At 37.6% G+C, this 21,252-nt stretch overlaps 1 pseudogene; it reads right to left on the minus strand.

The window, feature by feature from the left end:
• Window positions 1-19,047: 19,047 nt before the first annotated feature.
• Window positions 19,048-21,252, minus strand: part of LOC112622679 — a 52,069-nt pseudogene continuing 49,864 nt past the window's right edge.

Below are 21,252 nucleotides of genomic sequence, written 5' to 3' on the forward strand. Positions count from 1 at the left end.
TTATTGCACAGTGAAATTATCAGTGGAACTTTAAGAAATGCTAATGCCTAGGTCTCATTCTAACGGCTTCTGATTTAATTGCTTTAGGGTGTGGCCTAGTGATTCTGAAGTGGTTCTCTCACAACCTAGGAATAGGGAATTATAATCTAAGGTGTATGTCCTCCAAATGCTGATTCTATTTAGGGCAGTAAAGAGTGGAAAGTGAAGGCTTGACCTGCGATTTTGGGGGTGGAGAAGAAAAAGGATATTTTGGTATTTCTGGCTCTTCATTTTAAGAGTCATCAATCCCCTACTTGCACTGTCAGACACATTGGGCTGACACATTTGAAAATACACATTGCCTAACAGTGTGGCTGATACTCCTAGAGAAGCAGTTTCTAAATTTTATAGCCCATTGGGATCACTTGGCATCTTTAACAAACACTGATACCTGGCTCCTACTCCTAGACATGCTGATTTAATTTCTATGGAGTGGGATCTGGCTTTAGGATTTTAAGAAAGTTGTGCAGCTTATTCTAATGAGCAGCAAAGCTTGGGACCCAGTCCCGGTGAAAAAGAGCTCGTAGAACAATACAACAGGACATTTAAGGAGCACAGCCATTTCTAAACAATATTCTGTATTACAGCTATCCATATAGCAGAAATAGTAAGACAGATTGTGAATTTAAAACTAAGAGAGATATTTGAAAGATTACAAAAAAGGAGTGAATAGCCAAATTCATACCATATATACATATAAAGGTTTCCAGGTCAGAAGACCAACAAAGAATCTAAAGTAAGACAGACATTAGGTTTTTCAACAGTAAATACTATACGCAAGAAGATAATGAAGGGATATTTTATAAGTTCTGAAGGAAAATAATTTAAAATATAGAATTTCCTATCAAGCCAAATTGTCTTCAAAGATGTCAGCATAATAAAAATATTCGGAAGCATGGAAAGCCTTAACAGGTTTGCCATGCGGAGACTCACATAGACAACAGTTTTGGATAAAGTTAGAGGAAAGAAAAATTCAAGAGATGCTGCAAAAGATATTTGAATAAAAGGTGATTGAATAGATTGGCAAAGTTTGTTCTTGTCTTGGCCCTTTATTTAAAGTCAAATAAAAAGAGGAAAAATATTAATAATAATCCAGAATTAAAAGTCTAGGAAAAAAAGTCATGGAGATTTTTGTGGAGAACTAAGGAACTTAAGAATTTGCCAATTTCTTGCCTTAATAGGGAGTAACTTTTTTTTTTTTTTTAGGAGAAAGCATTAAAAAGAGATAGAAAAAGTAAACATAACCAAAAAATAAGTTAAGGTTGGAGAAACATGTCCAAATATACCAGTAATAATGATTAATGTAAATAGACTAGATTTGCTATTGTAAAGTTCATTATTGAAAAACTGAGTATTAACAAAAGCCAGATACGTATTGTTTAAAAAGTATGTGGACTTCACTTGTGCCCAACATGGAGCAGTAGAAACAGATTTACCCTTATATCTGAAACAACTGAAAAACCGGATAAATATAGGAAAGAACAGTTTTCAAGCCATTGGCATCAAACAACACAGAACCGTGATCCCTGGTAGACAGGAAACAAATGAGGTGAGACCTCTGATTTTCCTCAAGAGAATTTCCAGGCCATCAGAAGGGGAAACGCAAATGGAGACCAGTGGACTTCCTGAGTGAAGGAGATGAAGCTAAGAATACAGGAAGAGGAATGCAGCTAAGGTTAACATGGCAACTCAAGCACCAAAGGAGAGATAGCCACACACAGATAAAACTGGACAACTACAGAAAAATTGCCCTTTAATATTCAGCAAATTACCGATCAGTGCATGTATTTGAAGAAAAAAATCTCAAACATAATTGAGGGATCAATTATCAACTACCCAAAATGATGAAAGGGAACAGGACTCAGCACTCACCCAGAATGGGGGGAAGTGCTTGTTCCCCATGAGGCAGGCTGGTAAACCACACAATTCACAGGGCTTTGGGTAAGGGATCTTGTCTTGGCAGTGGGGAATAATTAACCCTAGACCAAACATGGTGCTGTTCTTGCTTAATAAGTCTTAAAAACAGGACACCAAATGGTCAAACTGTTTCAAGTAACTTAATTGCATCTCAGAAAAAGCTCATGATACTTTCAGAATACAAAATATTCAACATCCAACAAGGTGCAATTAACAACTCCTGGCATCTAATAGCGTGAACCCGGGAGGCGGAACTTGCAGTGAGCCAAGATCGCGCCACTGCACTCCAGCCTGGGCAACAGAGTGAGACTCCACTTCAAAAAAAAAAAAATCAGTTCATCAAAATTGATCAATCAGAACTGATAAACCAATCAGAATGGATAAAGATGTAGTAATTACCAGACAAGAATATTAAAATACTTAAACTCTACATGCTAAAAATAGCAGAAGATTGAACATGATATTAAGAGAATTGGAAGATGTAAGAGAACCAAATGGAACTTTTAGGGATGAAAACTACAGTGTCAGAGATGAAAAACACACTAAGTGGTATTAACAGCAGACCAAGCACTGAAGAAAAAACCAAAAGTTTAGTGAATTTATAGGCTTAGCAATATAAATTATCCAAAATGAAAGAAGTAGAAAAAAAAGACTTAAAAAGAAAATGAACCATGTGCTAGTTAGCTCTGAGACAATTTCAAGTTTTCTAATGCACATGTAATTGTAGTCTCTGAAGGAGCAGGAACAGAGAAATGGTTGAAGAAATAATGGCCAAAAATTTCCCAAATCTGATGAAAGCTGTAAACCCACAAGCTCAAAGAAAAGCAATGAACTTGAAGTATAAGAGACATAAACTGGCAGGGCACAGTGGCTCACACCTGCAATCCCAGTACTTTGGGAGGACGAGGAGGGTGGATCATTTGAGGTCAGGAGTTTGAGACCAGCCTCACAAACACGGTGAAACCTCATCTCTACTAAAATACAAAAATTAGCAGGGACTGGTGGCAGCTGTAATCCCTGCTACTCGGAAGGCTGAGGCAGGAGAATTCCTCGAACCCGGGAGGTGGAGGTTGCAGTGAGCCAACATCGTGCCACTGCACTCCAGCCTGGATGACAGAGTAAGACTCTATCTCAAAAAAAAAAAAAAAAAAAAGGCATAAACCTACGTATAATCAACTTGCTTAAAGTAAGTGATAAAGAGAAAATCTTAAAAGAAATCAGAGCAAAAAAAAAAACAGATATTACAACTGAGAAACAAAGATAAGGATGCTAGGAGACTTTGCATTGGCAAATCTGAGAGGATAGTAGAGTAGCATCTCTAAAGAATTATGGGAAAAAACAAACGTGTGCACCAGGTGTTCTATGATTATCAAAAATATATTTCAAAAATAATGTGAAAATACAGATTTTTCAGATTATCTAGGCACAAGAATGAAGAAAACCACAAATAACACTGTAGGTACCTATAAAATAAGTTTTCTTCTCATCAAAATCTCTTCAAAAGATAATTGATGGTTTAAAAAGTTATACAATGCTTTTGGGGGATTTATAACTTAGCCATAATTAAAATGCATGCCATCAATTGCATAAAGGTGGAGAGGGAACACATGGAGGTATAAGAGCATAAGAGTGTTATATGTGAAGTGGTAAAATATTGCTGGAAGTAGGCTGTAATAAGATAGAAAAAGGCTCAGCTAAGACATAATAACAATCAAAGTTTAGACATAATGTCGATTAAGAAAAGCAGGTGTAGGTATGTTGGGACCAGATAAAATAACATTGAATCATTAGAGATAGAGAGGAGCACTCCACAATGATATAGGCTTTTAAAACATGCTTATACTTAATGCAATAGTTTACAATTATATGAAGCAAAAGTCTATAAAAATGCTATAGAAATAAACTGATAAATCCAACATCAAAATGAGAAATTTTAATACACCCCTTTAATTTTTAGTTGGTCAAAGTGAAGAAAATAAAAGCCAGTATATAAAAGAGATGCAAATAAACTCAACAAAGTTGACTTAATCAACACGCATAGAATTCTGCATACCACAATTGCATAATACACATTGTTCTATTGAAGACACAGAAAACATATAATAGGCCCTTAAAAAGCCATGCTCTTTCACAAGACAATTAAGTTAGAAGTTGGTAACAAAAACAATACATTACTAGAAATTAAGAACATTTCAAGAATTTTCTAGGCTTGTAGCTTCAGTGCAAATAAAGCATGTTTTGTTTCAAATTTTATAAACAGTGTTTCACCATTTTGGAAAATGACATCACAATGTCACATTAACTATGTTAACAGTACGTGAATTAAGGTGAGGCAAGTGAGGCAACCAAAGTGCAAAATTCAAGGAATCAACCACCTGTGGAATCATGTAAATACCTCTTTACATATTTTTGTCCCAGGAGCTTCCTAGGTTTACCCTAGTTCTGGCGCTGGTATTTGAGTCATCTCAACAAGTCACTTGGTTGGTCTACATTTGTAGCTGTTACATATAAATATATTAAATAGGAGATTTGTGGCTCATTTTTAACAGATTTAGAATATCATTAAATTAACAGTGAAACAGCAAGGTCAGGGATGCTATTACATCTCACTAGTAAAGTTAACCTTAAAAATATTTCATATTTTTTAACTTATGCATTTTTTATTTATTCTGGAATCCATTGATAAATTAATCTGCTGTGCACAGAGCACAGTGAAATTATTTCTATAATTTGGGGTTGACAATCTTCTTCAAACTGACTCAGATAAATGTCCTGGAGGATAATTTTACAATTTCTCTATAGATTCTTATTTTATAGGTGGGCTGTTTGTGTATTTTATATTTCCTCTTAATTCGTCCTTTATTCCCCATCTTCATTAGATATACTTCAAGATTTAAGCACCAAAGCCTAATATATGCTTTGACATATAGTAGGCTTTCCAGAGATGAGCTGTGCCTTCTGTCATGATACGTTACTGTCTCATTCCATGCAGTGATGTAAGGAAATATTTTGACTTTATAAAGCTCAGCTCATTTGTGAGGGTATTATATTTTCTTTTCCTCCCTTATGTTAATTTGTCATTTGTCTTGACTTATCATCCGTACTTCAATTAAGGTTATGTCCCTCTTTCTTTTCTCATAGAATTAATACTAGTCTGTTTTACTTATTGCATCAATTTTTTTTTTTTATTGCTGCTGTAACAAATCTTCACAAACTTGGCTTAAAACAACACACATTTATTACCTGATAGTTCTACAGGTTAGAAGTCCAACACAGGTCTCACTGGGCTAAAATCAAGGTTTGGACAGGACACTGTTCCTTTCCAGAGGCTCTAGGGATGCATCTGTTTCCTGTGTTTCCTCTAGAGGCTGCCAGCATTCCTTAATGCGTGGCCTCCTCCATCCACAAAGCCAGCAAAGGTGAGCCGTCCCCCTCTCTCGTCTGCAGCACTCTCACCTGGCTTCTCTCTCCACGTTTTTCTTTCTCTGGCTCTGAGTCTTTCTTCAACTTTTAATGACCCTCACGATTACATGGAGCCCACCCAGACAATCCAGAAGAATCTTTCTTTTTAAGGTCAGCCAATTAATAATCTTAATTCCACCTGTGCAACCTTAAATTATCTTTACCAGGTAACATAATATATTCACATGTTCCAAGGATTAGAGTGTGGATATTTTTTGGTAGGGGCATTATTCAGCCTATAATATATTTTTTCTAACACCAGTTGTTGTTCTAGTGTTCATGCCCATGTTTGCTGTTTCATTTCCCTAGGCTTCTACAAAATGAGTTCACCTCACTTGTCACAAATTATATCTTATTCATTTCCTGTAGGCACATGCATTTGAAACTTTTATACATCTGCTGGTGTACACAAGTCCTTACATGATGAAATGTAAATTATTTTAAATTATTTTCCTGTTACGGCTCTAAAATTGTATAGTTAGGGCATCCTCCCTCCCTCCTTTCCTCCTTTCTTGCTTCCTTTCTTGAAATTATGTGTGTTGGTAGGTTACATTAATTATCCGTTTTATCTCAGGGTCATAAAAGGAGTGTAACAAAATAAGTATAATAAAAAAGGAGTGTTGGATATGTTATGACTGAGAGGCCCCTTAGTAGAAGCCGAAAGTTGACTCCTTGGACTATAAGAGAAGCCTGTTCAAGGAAAATCAAAGTACTCTGTCCATAAAGAACTGTGCAAACACTGCCTACCCCCACCTCCAAATACTTTGGATATTCAGGCAGACCCAGAGCTACTGTCAGTGGAAATATTGACCTTAGTATGTAATTTAATTATCTGAGTTCTATCAAGAACCTTGTAGACCTGTGAGTAGAATATGAAATAGAGCTTACCCTCCATAGTTTGATAAGAGCTCCACAGAACAACAGTGGAAAATTAAGCAAATTCCTGGACAATTTCAATAAAAATGGTCTATTTTAAAAGTTTTGCTAAATAAAAATTAAAAATTTGTGTTAACTTTATTTTGGTTACTAAATGATAATGAGCATACCTTTTCAAAATTAAAATAAAATTTACATTCTTCTTGTGACACTTTTAATTTCTGCTTAGATGATTTATAATGGAATTCATCACCAAAAGATTCTTTAATTATATGATGGTAGTTTACATATAAATTAAAAGTTTTTGGCTGGGCACAGTGGCTCATGCCTATAATCCTAGCACTTTGGAAGGCCGAGGTGGTTGAATCATTTGAGGTCAGGAGTTTGAGATCGGCCTGGCCAATATGATGAAACCCCGCCTCTACTAAAAATACAAAAATTAATGGATGTGGTGGCATGTGCCTATAGTCCCAGCTACTTGGAGGGAGACTGAGGCAGGAGGATCACTTGAGCCCGGGAGGTGGAGGCTGCAGTGAGCTGATATCGCACCACTACACTCCAACCTGGGTGACAGAGGGAGACTCTTTCTCAAAAAAAAAAAAAGAAAGTTTTAGGTTTAATTTTTTTTTAATTCTCTACATTTTCCAATGGAGTAATTATATCCCTGAGTCAAATATGAGCCTCCATCAGATTTCTTGGCTCCCTTCCTGAAGACAATAGAGCAACTCATTACTCTGCTTCAGAATTTTTCTCCCAACCTTTACACTTCTCTAGCTATGTAGTGATGGGAGGAAAAGTGGTGGTAGGATGGAGTTGGGCACAAATGCTTATTCCTTTCATGACTGTTTTATAGTTGCTTCCTTGCAGGCACATGCTACAGAAAGAAGACACTACAGGATTCAGAAAGAGTTAAATAAAGATAATTTATGGAAATCTTATCCCTTAAATATCTTCAGGGAGAAGTATCCTCAGCAATTTCTTCTTTCTATAGGCAAATCATGGCTGGGTAGGTGGTGGTCTTCTTCTTCCAAGAAACTGGCAATCAGTAACTCAATTTGCCTCACTTCCCATATACAAGTCCCAGCAAGAACCTAGATGGATTCACTCATGCACTTCATCCTCCTGCCCTCTTCCTGGTTTAGGCAATAATAATCATAGATTGCTATTGTCAATTCTTTTTTGTTAGACATAATGCTTTTTAACGTTATTTCATCTAATGCTCACAGAATCTCTATGTGGTTAGAAATACTATAACTTTACAAATGAAAGAACACAAAATAATTGAGGGATGTAAATAACTCTCTCGAGATAATGCAGTAAACAAAGGGTGATATCATTTGGCTGTGTCCCAACCCAAATCTCATCTTGAATTGTAGCTCCCTTAATTCCACATGTTGTGGGAGGGACCTGGTAGGAGATAATTAGATCATGGGGGTGGTTTCCCTATACTGTTCTTGTGGTAGTGAATAAGTCTTAGGAGACCTGATTGTTTTATAGGGGTTTTCCTGTTTTGCTTGGCTCTTATTTTCTCTCTTGTCTGCTGCCATGTAAAACGTGCCTTTCACCTTTGGCCATGACTGTGAGGTCTTTCCAGCCATGTGGAACTGTGAGTCCATTAAGCCTCTTTTTCTTTATAAATCACTCTGTCTCGGGTATGCCTTTATCAGCAGTGTGAAAATGGACTAATATAAATGGCAAGGCCCATAAATGAACTCTATTCTGTTTAACACTAGTGCGTATCGTTCATTCATTCAACAAAATAATTCAGTCACTTAATATGTGTCAAGCAGTGAGGTAGGTATTGAAAAGGCAACGATTAACAAGACAGAAGATATGTTTCTCTTGGGACGTTAAATTTTACTGAAGGAAATAGAGGGAAGCAAGGAAATAAATTAAGTAGTTACAATATGTAATAATTTTGATGAAGAAATCACGTAGGGATCCCCAGGAGGGCAGAAAGATATTTCAAGCAGAAAGTTCAAGGAAGGTCTCTCTGAGTAATGACCTTTTAAGCTAAGTCTTTAGGGAGACAAAGGGTGTGGCCAGGAGAGGGTGGTGGGGGCAGAAAGAGCATTCCAGAGATGCACACCAGCCAGTGTGGAGGATGACTCACATGCAGTTTGGTGAAGACTGAAGGGGTCATAAAAGTAAAGCATTTTTTTGGAGTGCAATTTGGCAATAAGCATCCACATTTTAAGTACATTTAAATTTTCTTTGGGTGCAGCAATTTATTTTCTTTATTATTATTATTATTATTATTATTATTATTATTATACTTGAAGTTCTAGGGTACATGTGCATAATGTGCAGGTTTGTTACATATGTATACTTGTGCCATGTTGGTGTGCTGCACCCATCAACTCGTCAGCACAGCAATTTATTTTCATGTGGGCTTTAAAATAAGTGTTGCATATGTAAACTAAGCCACACAATCAGGTGGACATTACCCTTTCCTAAGGGGCAGGAAGACATGGGATCTCAGGTTTTTCTTGCTGTTTTCTTTTTTTAATCTTTCCTTCGTCTTCTTATTTTAATCTTCTGGGCTATAAGTTAGAATGCTCCTTTTACACTTTTTTTTTTCCTACCCTGCAGGCAGTCACCTGACAGGGAGCTTTCCTGGAATAGTAATAGGAAAATCATGCACAGCAAAGCTGACACACCACATGCCGAGCTGTACTGAAGGCACAATCATAACTTTTAATAACAAAAGTTTATTTTGGAAAATGATGTCTTTCCAGCTGTCCTAACAGATATTAATGTGAAATGCTCCTTTGGGACAGGACGGTGGAGAGGTCACCCCAGTTCCAGAGGGGCATGCCCTTGGTGCAGAACCTCAGAGCACTAACATAATGTAGTAGTAAGATTGCAGCGACACCAGTAAAACCTGCTCTGTAGGCCTGCACTAGGCTACATTTTTTGATTTGTGCTTTTGTTTTCCTGTAAATCACTTTTGAGTTTCTGTTTCTCAAGTCTGGAAGCAGCAGGCATGTAATTTCGGCAAACTTTTCCCAGTCATAATCTGGTGGTTATTGTTTATTTAGAACGTGGAGGTGAGTTATAATAAAGAGACTGGCCCTGTGGGTTAACACTGGGCACATTTCTATTTACAGTCCTACCAGTTCTTCACATTCTAGGCAAAATGAAAGGTTAAGCCAGTTATCCAGATAGTTCAGGCCAAAAGGTAAACACAAAGAGAGGATGGTTTAGCGCTGCCCACCTCCTGCTTGTGCTACTGAGGTAACAACCACAGGGTTCTGCTTTGGTTTGGCAATGGAAATCTGAGTTCTCCTGGCTATGACTTGTGTTAGGAATGTAGACTCTGTCCAGCTCAGTAGGCTGTGACAGAAAATACATGAGGTTAACTTGAGCATAGAGATAGACACGATCCAATTCCCAGTTCAAAACTTACCTCCATTGCCTCGTTTCTTTTCCTTTTGTATGCTCTTACATCTCTAGTGAAGTTTGCAGTCAATTTATTTAGTTCTATTAAAAATTCTCCAGGTTCAGTTCATGTGGTCATTTTGGGTAGACTGTGACATATATTTGCATGGATTTGATCTCCCTCCCTCCCTTCTTTCCCACCTTCCTTGCTCCCTTATTTCTTTTCTTCCTTTCTTCCTCCCTTCCCTCATCACTTCCTTCCTTTCTTCCGCATTTATTTAATGTCTATAACCAGAAACCATGCTACATATTCAAGAAACAAAGTCAAACAAAGCATATGGTTATTTTCTAATAAACTCACAGTGTAGTTGTTGGGGAAAAAGAAAAGTAAATGAAAAGTTATAATATTTTGGTTAAAATGTTCACTGGAAGCTACTGAAAAAGAATTCATGAATACAACTTGGTTGTTTTTAGTTTTACAGGAAGTGAACCTGATATACAAGTATTGGTGGTCTAGAAATACAGATGAACTGGATAAAATAATTTTGAAAAAGAGGTTTAATCTTTATCACTGAAAGTCCATTACAATATGGAGAATATTTATTTTTTCTTTGAATTGTATACATTTCCTAACATATAATAGATGCTTAACTAAAATGTTTGAAAGAAAGGAGATGTAATTGTCACAAGTTTAAAAAGTAATGATTTGGCTGGGCACAGCGGCTCATGCCTGTAATCTCAGCACTTTGGGAGGCTAAGATGGGAGGATCACTTGAGCCTAGGAATTTGAGACCAGCCTGGGCAACATAGTGAGACCTTGTGTCTACAAAAAATAAAAGAATAAAAACAAAAAGTACCCAGGCACAGTGGCTCATTCCTGTAGTCACAGATACTCAGGAAACTGAGGCAGGAGGATTGCTCTAGCCTCGGAATTGGAGGCTGTGGTAAGCTATGGTCATGCCACTGTAATCCAGCCTGGGCAACAGAGCAAGGCCCAATCTTTAAAAAAAAAAAAAAGAAAAGAAAAGAAAAGAAATGATTATTTTTTGTAGGGAGTATTTAGAAAGCATTTTATGCCATGCTTTTCTGTATTAATAATGACAAAACTGAATATAATTTACCTTTTCTTTGAGAATTCAATAATTAGTATGAACAATGATTACTTAAGTGAACTTTAGGTGTTGAGGCAGAGGAAGATGTAGGGTATAGGGCCAGTGGGTAGCAACATGAGCAAGCGCATCACATATTCTTTCTTGAGATGATCTCATTTGCTGAATGCTTGCTTCTAGTTTATTTTCGTTGGTTAGTTTCCTGTCTCACATATGTGGAAGAAAACCAATGTATTACTTGGCCCCTAGGGAAGTGTAATATGGCTATTATTTCCCAATGTAAATCATGGAATAAAAATCCACAGCTTTCTCTCAAATTATTTTCTTGCCCTCCAGAAAAATTCCTCTCTCCTTGTCAGTTGATTTCTCAGTAACATTCAGATCATTATCCCTTTTTCCAACCTGTCACTATTTATTAACATATCAACTTCAATATATTTTCTATATATTTACACTATCATTTATTGAACAAATATTCATTGAATATCTGCTTTGTATCAGACATTGTTCTAAGAATTAAAGGTGCATCAATAAGCAAAAGTCTGAATCCCTAACTTCACAGAGTTTATAATACAGTACATATAACTGAAGTGTCTCTCTATCAAGAATTTGTGTTACTGTAATTGAGAGGGTTCTTTCTCTCTCTCTCTCTCTCTCTCTCTCTGTTTCTCTCTTTCTCTCTTCCTCTCTGTCCTTCCCTCTTTCTCTCTCTCTTTCTTTCTTTATCTTTATTTCTCTCTCTCTCTCTCTCTCTCTCTTTCTCTCTCTCTCTTTCTCTCTCTCTCTTTTTATGGAGTTTTGCTCTTGTCACCCAGGTTGGAGTCCAATGGCACCATCTTGGTTCACTGCAACCTCCACCTCCCGGGCTCAAGTCATTCTCTTGCCTCAACCTCCTGAGTAACTGGGATTACAGGTGCCTGCCACCATGTCCAGGTAATTTTTGTATTTTTAGTAGAGACATGGTTTCACCATGTTGGTCAGGCCGATCTTGAATTCCTGATCTCAGGTGATCCACCTGCCCTGGCCTCCCAAAGTGCTGGGATTACAGGCATGAGCCACCATGCCTGGCCCCAGGGCTTTTTCAAAGCGTATTTCATAATAACAAGAATGACTATTCATTAAGGATTTTATAAGATTTTACAACTGACAATGCTCTTTTAGAGAATACAATTTTGTTGGAATTTCACAGTAACTTATAAGATAGGCGTTATTATTGTTTTTTTGTAGTGTGCAGATGCAGAACATGGGTTTAGACAGAGTAAATTACTTCTCAAGATCCCACTGGTGTAAGTAGCAGAGCTAATGCTTGAGTTTAGAATATTCAAAAATTCCAAAACTACCTTAGTACTTTTAAATTTGGAAAGTATTTTTATATTTATTATTTTATTTGTTCTTCAAAATGATCTGTGTGGTGATTACTGATTCCTCTCTAATCTTCATACCTGATGATGTAGAATTGTTGCATTATCTGCCCAGATTTATCTAGTTGGTAAATCCAACTGAAAATCCAACTATGTTCATTGGAAAAATCAACTGTGGATGCTGAACACAAATATTTTCTTTAATCTTTCTATATTCTTATAGGTGAATGGAATTTTAACAATTTATTGTAAATATAATAGAGATTTTTAAATGCTTTAGAAATTAATTTCCCATGAAGTTAATTTTTCTCATAACATTATATATTCTAAATAATACCCAGGTATACAGTTTGAACAATGAGGTGGCAGTGGCAGGCAGTAAAATCATAAAACTATTACCTGACCATTCTGCTTTTCAGAGTATTTTCTACAATTTTCTTAAGTCAACCCGTCATTCAGACAAGGTTTTAAAAAGTACATTTCAGCCTCCAAAATAAGGTTAAAACAACTAGAAAAACAAAACATAACAGAGCTCTAGCACCCCTCCATTAATACATACCTTGTAAATATAGAGCTGGAAATGTATATTATTTTTGACAGATAGAGCTTTCAATAGTGAGGGTTTTATTACATAAAAGACAGCAGGAATGGTATATGCAAAAGCTGTTAAGGTCTCCCTTTTCTTAAACTCAGCAGTTTGTGATTATTACTATTTGGCAAGCAGGAGTAAATTGGACCACAATTTCAACAGCCTCGTAGAAGTATTCCAGGAGACAGTGCTGATAAATGAGTCCTAGAATGCCATATAATTTTCCTGCAGCTTCATTGTTTGATGACTTACTTTTCATGGACACACTCTGCCCTCAGGTTTCATGTCCTGCTGCCAAATGTGAAAGCTGTTTGTCAGAAATCAACGGGCTCAAGTGGCCTATCAAAAGCTTCTGCCTTTTTGTTAATAGGAAACACTTTGTATAGGAATCTGCTTTCTAGAGAACTCATTGCTATTCCTTTTGTATATACCTGAACCTTGTCCCAGCTATTATTATGGTTTTCTTTGCCAGGGGATTCTCAGTGAAGGGTGCTCTGCCCAGTACTGCTTGGGATACTCTCAAGATGACAACTCCTCCAATACAGGAATGACTGCAAAGCTCCTATGGCCAATAGGATTCAGAGTGTCTTCTTCCACCAAAAGCCTGACCTAAATATAGCCTAAATATAGCTTTTTGTATTTTGTTCTAGGGGGTCATTGAGGTATTTAGGGTAAGGGATAGATAGGAAATTTTCATATGTTGTGAATGTATTATGTAGCAGGCACTGAGGTGCTTTCCGCATGCTATCTTTTTTAATTGTCACACAAAAACTCTCTATAAATTATATATTATCCCCATTTTGCAGATGAGCAATCTGCTACTCAAGAAAGATAATATTTGCTGAAAGGCAAATAACAGAGGTGGGATTTCAAATTCAGTTTTATCTCACTCCCAAGATCATGCTCTTTCTACTTAGCATTTGGTTAACCGGGTTTAATTTGCACTGAGACCAAATGACAGCGAAAGAGTTTCTCTTCTGGTAGGCAAACTGACAAATCAAATCTATGCTTTTGAAAAGTCTTTTACTTCCCATGACTCTGCTTTTTGTTTGTTTTCTATTGGTGAGAATAGAGCACATTCAGTCAAAAGTAACTCTGGTTAAGGTGGGATTTTGAAAGTTGGAAGTTAAGTGTCTGACTAGTTTTGTCCACTCTTTGTCCCAAATCTCCATTGTGATAGGTAGGATATGCTCAGTCCAGGTGTCTGTGTGTGATAATAGGTTAGAAAGATTCTTGTACTTGAGGCTTTATGAAGTTGACCAAAAGACATTAAGAATAACTAACTGGGCTGGGCGTGGTGGCTCACACCTATAATCCTGGTACTTTCAGAGGTCAAGGCAGGCAGATCACTTGAGGCCAGGAGTTTGAGACCAGCCTGGCTAACATGAAGAAACCCTGTCTCTACTAAAAAATACAAAAATTAATCAGGCGTGGTGGCATACACCTATATTCCCAGCTACTCAGGAGGCTGAGGCATGAGAATCACTTGAACCTGGGAGGTGGAGATTGTAGTGAGCTGAGATTGCACCACAGCACTCCAGCCTGGGTAACAGAGTGAGGCTCCATCAAAAACAAACAAACAAAAAAAGAATGACTAACTGCACTTAGGAATGGAGACTACATTCATTCTCTGTATAGATACTGGAGGTCTTACTAGGGGGTTGCGGGATTAGTCTTCATATGTAATTGTTCTAAATGCTTTGCAGCCTCACAGTTTTGAGTCTTTTGATCCCTTTGGTGGCTTATCCAGGCTTTACTACCTGGAACTGCTGATACTTGGTTTCAGAACTCTTATTAGCAAGATCTTGGTTAGTCCTTGCATCTACAAATAGCTAAAGTTCACTTTAAGTAGAAAGCTTATCAATAGATTTCTATGGAGACTGTGGATCCCTCCAATATGCTTGTTGCTTGATTTATTTATTAGCTCTCATCTCTTCTTGGCTTTATCTCTGCCTTTTTAAGTAGGAGTTTGTTTTCTCTTTGTTTTGTTTTTGGTTAAAGCAACAGAGAACTCAACTCAAATTGGCTTAAAAAGTGAAAATGATTAAAGTTTTCGTGGTATTACGGGCTTCAGCTTTTGATCAATGAAGAATCTGGCTCTATGTCCCTGTTATTCTTTTGGCTCTGGTTTTGCAGTTGTAGCTTTGCCCTAAGTCTGGCTTGTTCTATGGTTATAAAACGGCTGCCAGCAACTTCTGAAGTGACCTGTTTCTCCATTCAGATTTATAGAAAGGAAAGAGAGAATTGCTACTCAAGCCATTGAATTGAAGTTCTAAATATTTCTCTGAAGGAATCAATCATGGATGCTTGGGGTAAATGAGATTAACCTGATTTATTCTAATCAAGGTGCACCGCTGGAAGAGGTCAACTCTTCCAACAAATGCACGGTTTCTATACAATGAACAGTGACAAAGACTTATTTGGAGGTAATCAAAATGCCCACCACATTTCACTGATCCTAAATATTAAATTTTTCTTTATTTTTTTGTTGTCTGTTTTTCTACTAGCAATGGAGCAGAGAAAGTTGGAGGAAGGTTATTGGGATCATTTTGAAGAGAAAATCACATTCTCATTGGTAACCATGATGAAAACTTATTTTCTTGCTTATGTGAGTCTGAGACAGTGTCATAAACTGCTTTCAGCAGTAGTTAGTATGGTCTAACCGAGTGGTTCTCAATCAGTTCTAATCAGTGGCTCTTTCTCCCAGGCCAGCAGCATCAGCATCTCCTGGAAATGTTTAGAAATGCAAATATTGAAACGGAAACTCTGGGGATGGGGAAAATCTGTGTTTTAATGAACACTGCCATTGATTCTGATCATGCTGAAGTTTAGAAACCACTGGTCTGATGCTTATTTGCACTATTATACTGTAGTTTACATATAGGTTTGACAGGCCCATTTACTTTCATTTACTTACTATTTGAGATTTTGTCTGGTCAAACAACTGAGCCTCAGATAAATTATTTTCTTACTATATTCTGGTAAATACCAATAAAACTTTGAATACAACCAACATAAGACAGTCAGTTCTGCTATAATGATTTTTAAAATGGGAATCTGTTTCAATGCAATTAATATATTAGGAAACAAATTTAGCGTAAGGCAAAATTTGCATTTATTTGTGCACTACTTCATCTGCTCGACCAACCAGGTGAATGCAAGAAACCATTCACAGTTGAACTGAGTCTCATAAGAACACACAACATACACACACACCTCACAAGGACAATCAGTGGCCCAGCCCATGCACATCTACTATTACAACTTCTTGTCCATTTCCACCGCTTCACTATTATTAATACAAGCTGCAACTCTTCCACAAACAAACTTCAGGTGGTTTTCAAGATAAAGTGCCATATTTCTTGCAGTATTTATGTATTTTTTAATCATTTAATGAATGTAAAACTATGCTAACATGTATTAGCTCCTTCTTTCTATAAACGTTCCACTGACAAATGTTTTGAGTATTATCCTCCAAGGCCTATGATTTTTATTGTGTTCTTTTGCATTGCACAGAGATTTTTAGCAAACCCTATGTTGCACTAAAGCAGAATTGAGGCTAATTTGAGCAAAACTTAGCAGCTTATAACCGTTACAATCCTTATTTCAGGGCAAACTTTTCATTTGATAATCACAATTATTTTGTTTCCTCTTAAGTAGCACACACACAAACACACACACACAAATCTAAGGTGTTCACTATCACAGAATAATACCCTTTAGAATGTTTACTAGTTTTCATATTGATATATTTTGTTTGACTCTGTCATTCTGGGCTTTAAGTACTAAAATATATTAGTCTTTTTCAGAAAACATCCCAAGAAAAAAGTTAAATTCCTACCTAGTTTCCTCTCTCTTTGATAACCTATTGTCATAGTAATATACAAATACCTGAAAATTGCCCAGATTATTATTTTCTTCTTGGAACACAGATTTGTTGGTAAGTGCCAAAGGATTTTTACAAAAACATGAGAAGTTGGGCATCACGGTAAAATTTAAAAGGAAAGGTTGTTTATTATTAGTATCATCATTGCTATTACTGTTTCCTTGAGTATATATTTCTTTGTCTTATCTGTCCTTTTCCAAAAGATTTTTGTTCTTATATTTTTAGTTAGCTCTTTAAAGAAATCAAGAAATGCTTGTTGATTATAGTCATCCTTACTGTATAAAGGGGGAGAAGTTCTTTGGTAATTAGCTGTGTATGTGTACTGTTCATGTACAGAAAGAACTCTTGTATTTCCTTATTTTTCAGTATATTCTCCATTCCATCACACCTCTTTTTCCAATGATGCAGTGCGAAGAAAGTGTAATCTCTGGAGTAATTACAGTTCAGTGAGGAAATGATATCACCTGATGCCCCTATGAAGCATTTAGCAATCAAAGGTGAGTTGTCCAAAATGCATTTACCCTGAACAGGAATACAATGAAACTACTAAGTTTTATCTTTATAATGATTCGTTGCTTATTATTTTGTTGCTTGCATATGTTCTGTTTCCCACATCAGTACTGTCTTAGATTATGATCTGTCTTGACCTAGACTCTGTTTTCTACATTGCTCTGTGCAATTAAATGCTTTGTGATCATGATAAAAAGCATCATGATAACTGTTAGACTAGAGGTTTCCATACAAAGCTGTATCCCATGGAGAGCAGCTACTGGCACTGAACAATGGCTAGAGACACTCTACATAGGGAAGGGGCTGACAATTATTCAGTTTACATCAATCACTTGTGCATATATCTCAATAGAGAACACCAGGCTAGTTTGTGTGTGTGTGTGTGTGTGTATGTGTGTGTGTAACTCACTGCTTACTCTATAACAGAGAGAATACCAATTAAATTGGGCCATACAGGAAGATCAATTAATATATTTATTAATTGAGGGCCTTTTGATGGCCTTGCTGATCTCCTATGGTTTAATCTTTAAATCTATAGTGTTTATTAGATTCATTGCAGACTCTCAGTACATTGTAAGGCATTTGCACCTATAAATGCATTTTAAAATATCAAATTTTAAATTTTGTAGCACTAAAATGTGTCAGACAATATTCTGAATTAACTTGCATTATTTGCTTAGTGTCTGATAAATCACTAGACAAAGTGTCCTACATAATCAACAAAATACTCTTCCAAAATTAAACTAAAAGTATTTGTTAAGCTGTGGTCGGGCGCGGTGGCTCACGCCTGTAATCCCAGCACTTTGGGAGGCCGAGACGGGCGGATCACGAGGTCAGGAGATCGAGACCATCCTGGCTAACACGGTGAAACCCCGTCTCTAGTAAAAATACAAAAAGTTAGCTGGGCATGTTGGCGGGCGCCTGTAGTCCCAGTTACTCAGGAGGCTGAGGCAGGAGAATGGCGTGAACCCGGGAGGCAGAGCTTGCAGTGAGCCGAGATCGCGCCACTGCACTGCAGGTTGGGCAACAGAGCGAGACTCCGTCTCAAAGAAAAAAAAAAAAAAAAAGATGTGAACTTCTTCTTCTTCTTCTTTTTTTTTAAAAAAAAAAAAAAAAAAAAAAAAAAGAACACTACTGCGCAAATCAAGCCAGTGAGCCCCAGTCAGTTGACAGAAATATATATTTCGGACTCCTTCTCTAAATCTTTTATAAAAACACCTGAAGGATAAGAATAGTCATTTGCTTTCTTATTTTCAAAAGATCTGTTCCCCCAACTAAGTTTTTAATCTTCTACTTGTTACCAAATATCAACTGGACTTTAAAAGGAGAGGAGGAAAAAACAGACACCAATGTTTCATTTGTGAATGTAAACTTTGGTTTTTTGGTTTTCTTTTCTTTTTTTTTTTTTTGAGGCAGGGTCTCCCTCTGTCACCTAAGCCGGAGTGCAGTGGAACGATCTCAGCTCACTCACTGCAACCTTCACCTCCCAGCTCAAGTCATCCTCCCACCTCAACCTCCCAAGTAATTGGGACTACAGGTGCAGCCACCACACCTGGCTAGATCTTTTCTATTTTTAGTAGAGAGAGGGTCCAAGTTGCCCAGGCTGGTCTCTTAACTCCTGGGCTCAAGTGATCCACCCACCTCAGCCTCTCAAAGTGCTGGGATTACACATTGCACCTGGCTAAACTTCTGAAATTAATGAAGTGCTCCTAAATCCTTGATGAATGAACATCTTGAATGGCAAATTAAGTTTCAAGTGACATATAAGTCAACAAGTATTTCTAAGTTTCTAAAATAAATTTCCGAATTCGAAGTTATTCTTTCTTTGCTTTGCTTTTCTTTTTCTTTTCCTTTTTTTTTTTTTTTTTTGCCGGTCTGTTTTTAATCGTGGTAGGGCCTCACACACACATTCAGGGTTCAGATCTTGTTGTAAGCTGCGATGTCCACACTCTGCACATGCTCCTCAAACTTGGTGATCTCCTCCTCCATCAAGTCTGTCCCCACCTTGTCCTCCACCATACACTGAATATGCAGCTTCCGGATACCGTAGCCCAAGGGGACCAGCTTGGAGGCCCGGCTCACCAGGCCATCCAGCTTGAATGGAGCGCACACATGCCTCCACCTGGGTCATGTCCGTCTCATCGTCCCAACGCTTGATGTCCAGCAGGATGGAGGACTTGGCCACCCGCGAGGGATTCTTTGCCTTCTTGGTGTACTGCCGCAGCCGCTCCTCCCACAGCCGCCTTGCCTCTTTGTCTTCCTCCTTATTGTCGCTGCCAACAGATCAATGTCATCATTCTCGTTATCCTCTGCTGCCTGGCCTGGGGTGTAGTGGGGGCCGGGGAGAGCTCCACTTGGTGCATGGGAGACATGTGCTGGGTCTGCGGGGCTGTGGACCGTGGCCGGGCGAGCTCTTCTGTCTTCTCCAGCACGTTCAGCCGGGCCTCCAGCTTGCAGATGGCCCTCTGCAGCTCCTGCACCACGCCGCACAGGCTCTGGTTCTCCACTTTCAGGCTGGCGATCTGAAGGAAGAGCTCGCTGTGGTCTCCACTGGAGCCGCCGGAGGCCCTGAGGCCGAGCTCTGGCGGGAGGTGCTGGCCACAGGCCCATTCATCTGCTCTAGAATTTCCTTTCTGCATCTTCATATTTGAATTTGTCGAGCCAGATCTTCTCATGTACTAGGAAGTTTGTAGCTATTTTTCTGACTCCAACCAACGATGCGGCTACCAGAGATGAGGAATCGGTGGACACGGGACGCCTAAGGGCGAAGTTACTCTTTCATAACGTGCAAAACCCGTAAATCTTCAACAGAAAGTACCTTTTTTATCGAAAAGAAAATCCTGCAGTTTGAAAATAAAAGTTTGTATTTCAGAGAGTTGGTGAGGAAATAATCCATTAAAGACTGCTTTTATAAACATAAACTGCTGGGAATAAAGTAAGATTTTTAAAAGACAATGAAAACATTCTGACGTCTCAACAGGAGTTAGCCTGATGAATCCATCTCATACCAGAAGTCTTTGTTTTCTATTTCTGGCTCCTTCAGGAGCTCAAGGTTTGACCTTGGACAGGTCATTTCATCTCTCAGAGCCTTGTTTCTCTTATGTCAAAGGAAGAGGCTTGCCTGTAAAATCTTTAAAGTTCTTCTGTTTCTAAAATATAAAATTATCATTCAGATACTCGTGCTATAGTATTTAAAAATTCTTTAAATGTGTACGGAAAAATGTTTTGAATATTTTTCTATATACTGAGCTGCTATGTTGAGAAATTTCAGAGGTATCACTTCAGTGTACTGTTGCTCTGATGACCAGCTATTACTGGAGAGGGCTACTGTTTCTTCCTTAAAACTTGTGTATTCCCCTCAGATACTGATGGAGGAAAAAGTACATGAATCTTTATAGTAAAAGACAGACAATTAGATATAATTGATCTTAATAGATCTGTATATAATATGGACCATTATCTACATATCATTTGTTAAATTTAATGCGCTCTAGCACTCAGCTAAACTAATTGTATTGTGTATGTATATATCTTAAGCACAGTTGATTTCATAGATCAGCGCCCCTGGGCTAGGCAGGAAAAGGTCAAAGCTCTTAAACCAGTCCACCAAACTATGTTAACTAAAAGCCTCAGAACTAGTAGTATTTCTCGTTAGTCTTTCAGCTGCAGGGTAGAGAAAGAAAGTGAAATCACAAGGCAAGTATTTTTCTACAGCAGTTTGATTTAGCAAATGTTGAACAAATAAAACATTAACTAAATAAAATATTGCACACATATATATATATATAGTGTTTATTTTCATGTTGTCTGACATCCTGACAACTAAAGGGAAAATAATGTAGAAGTAGGCGAACTTTGTGTCTCTGAGTTTCCTGGGCCTGAAATAATTGGCAGGTGAATCTGAAATGCAGACACAGAAAGTCACCCTTGTTTTGATGCCCTTTTTTTTTTTTTTCCTTTTCATGTTTATATTTTGGTGCATTTCCCTCCAATATCAAATATTACCTTGGTACTAAAAAAATCAAGAAGGGAAAATGCAGGCAGGAAAACGAGGAGAATCAGCTTGTTACTTCTCTCCCATGTATGATTGGGCTCATGTGATTGGTGCATTAGACTTTGTAG

The sequence above is a fragment of the Theropithecus gelada genome, chromosome 4 (genome assembly GCF_003255815.1).
Source record: "Theropithecus gelada isolate Dixy chromosome 4, Tgel_1.0, whole genome shotgun sequence".
Lineage (NCBI taxonomy): Eukaryota > Metazoa > Chordata > Mammalia > Primates > Cercopithecidae > Theropithecus > Theropithecus gelada.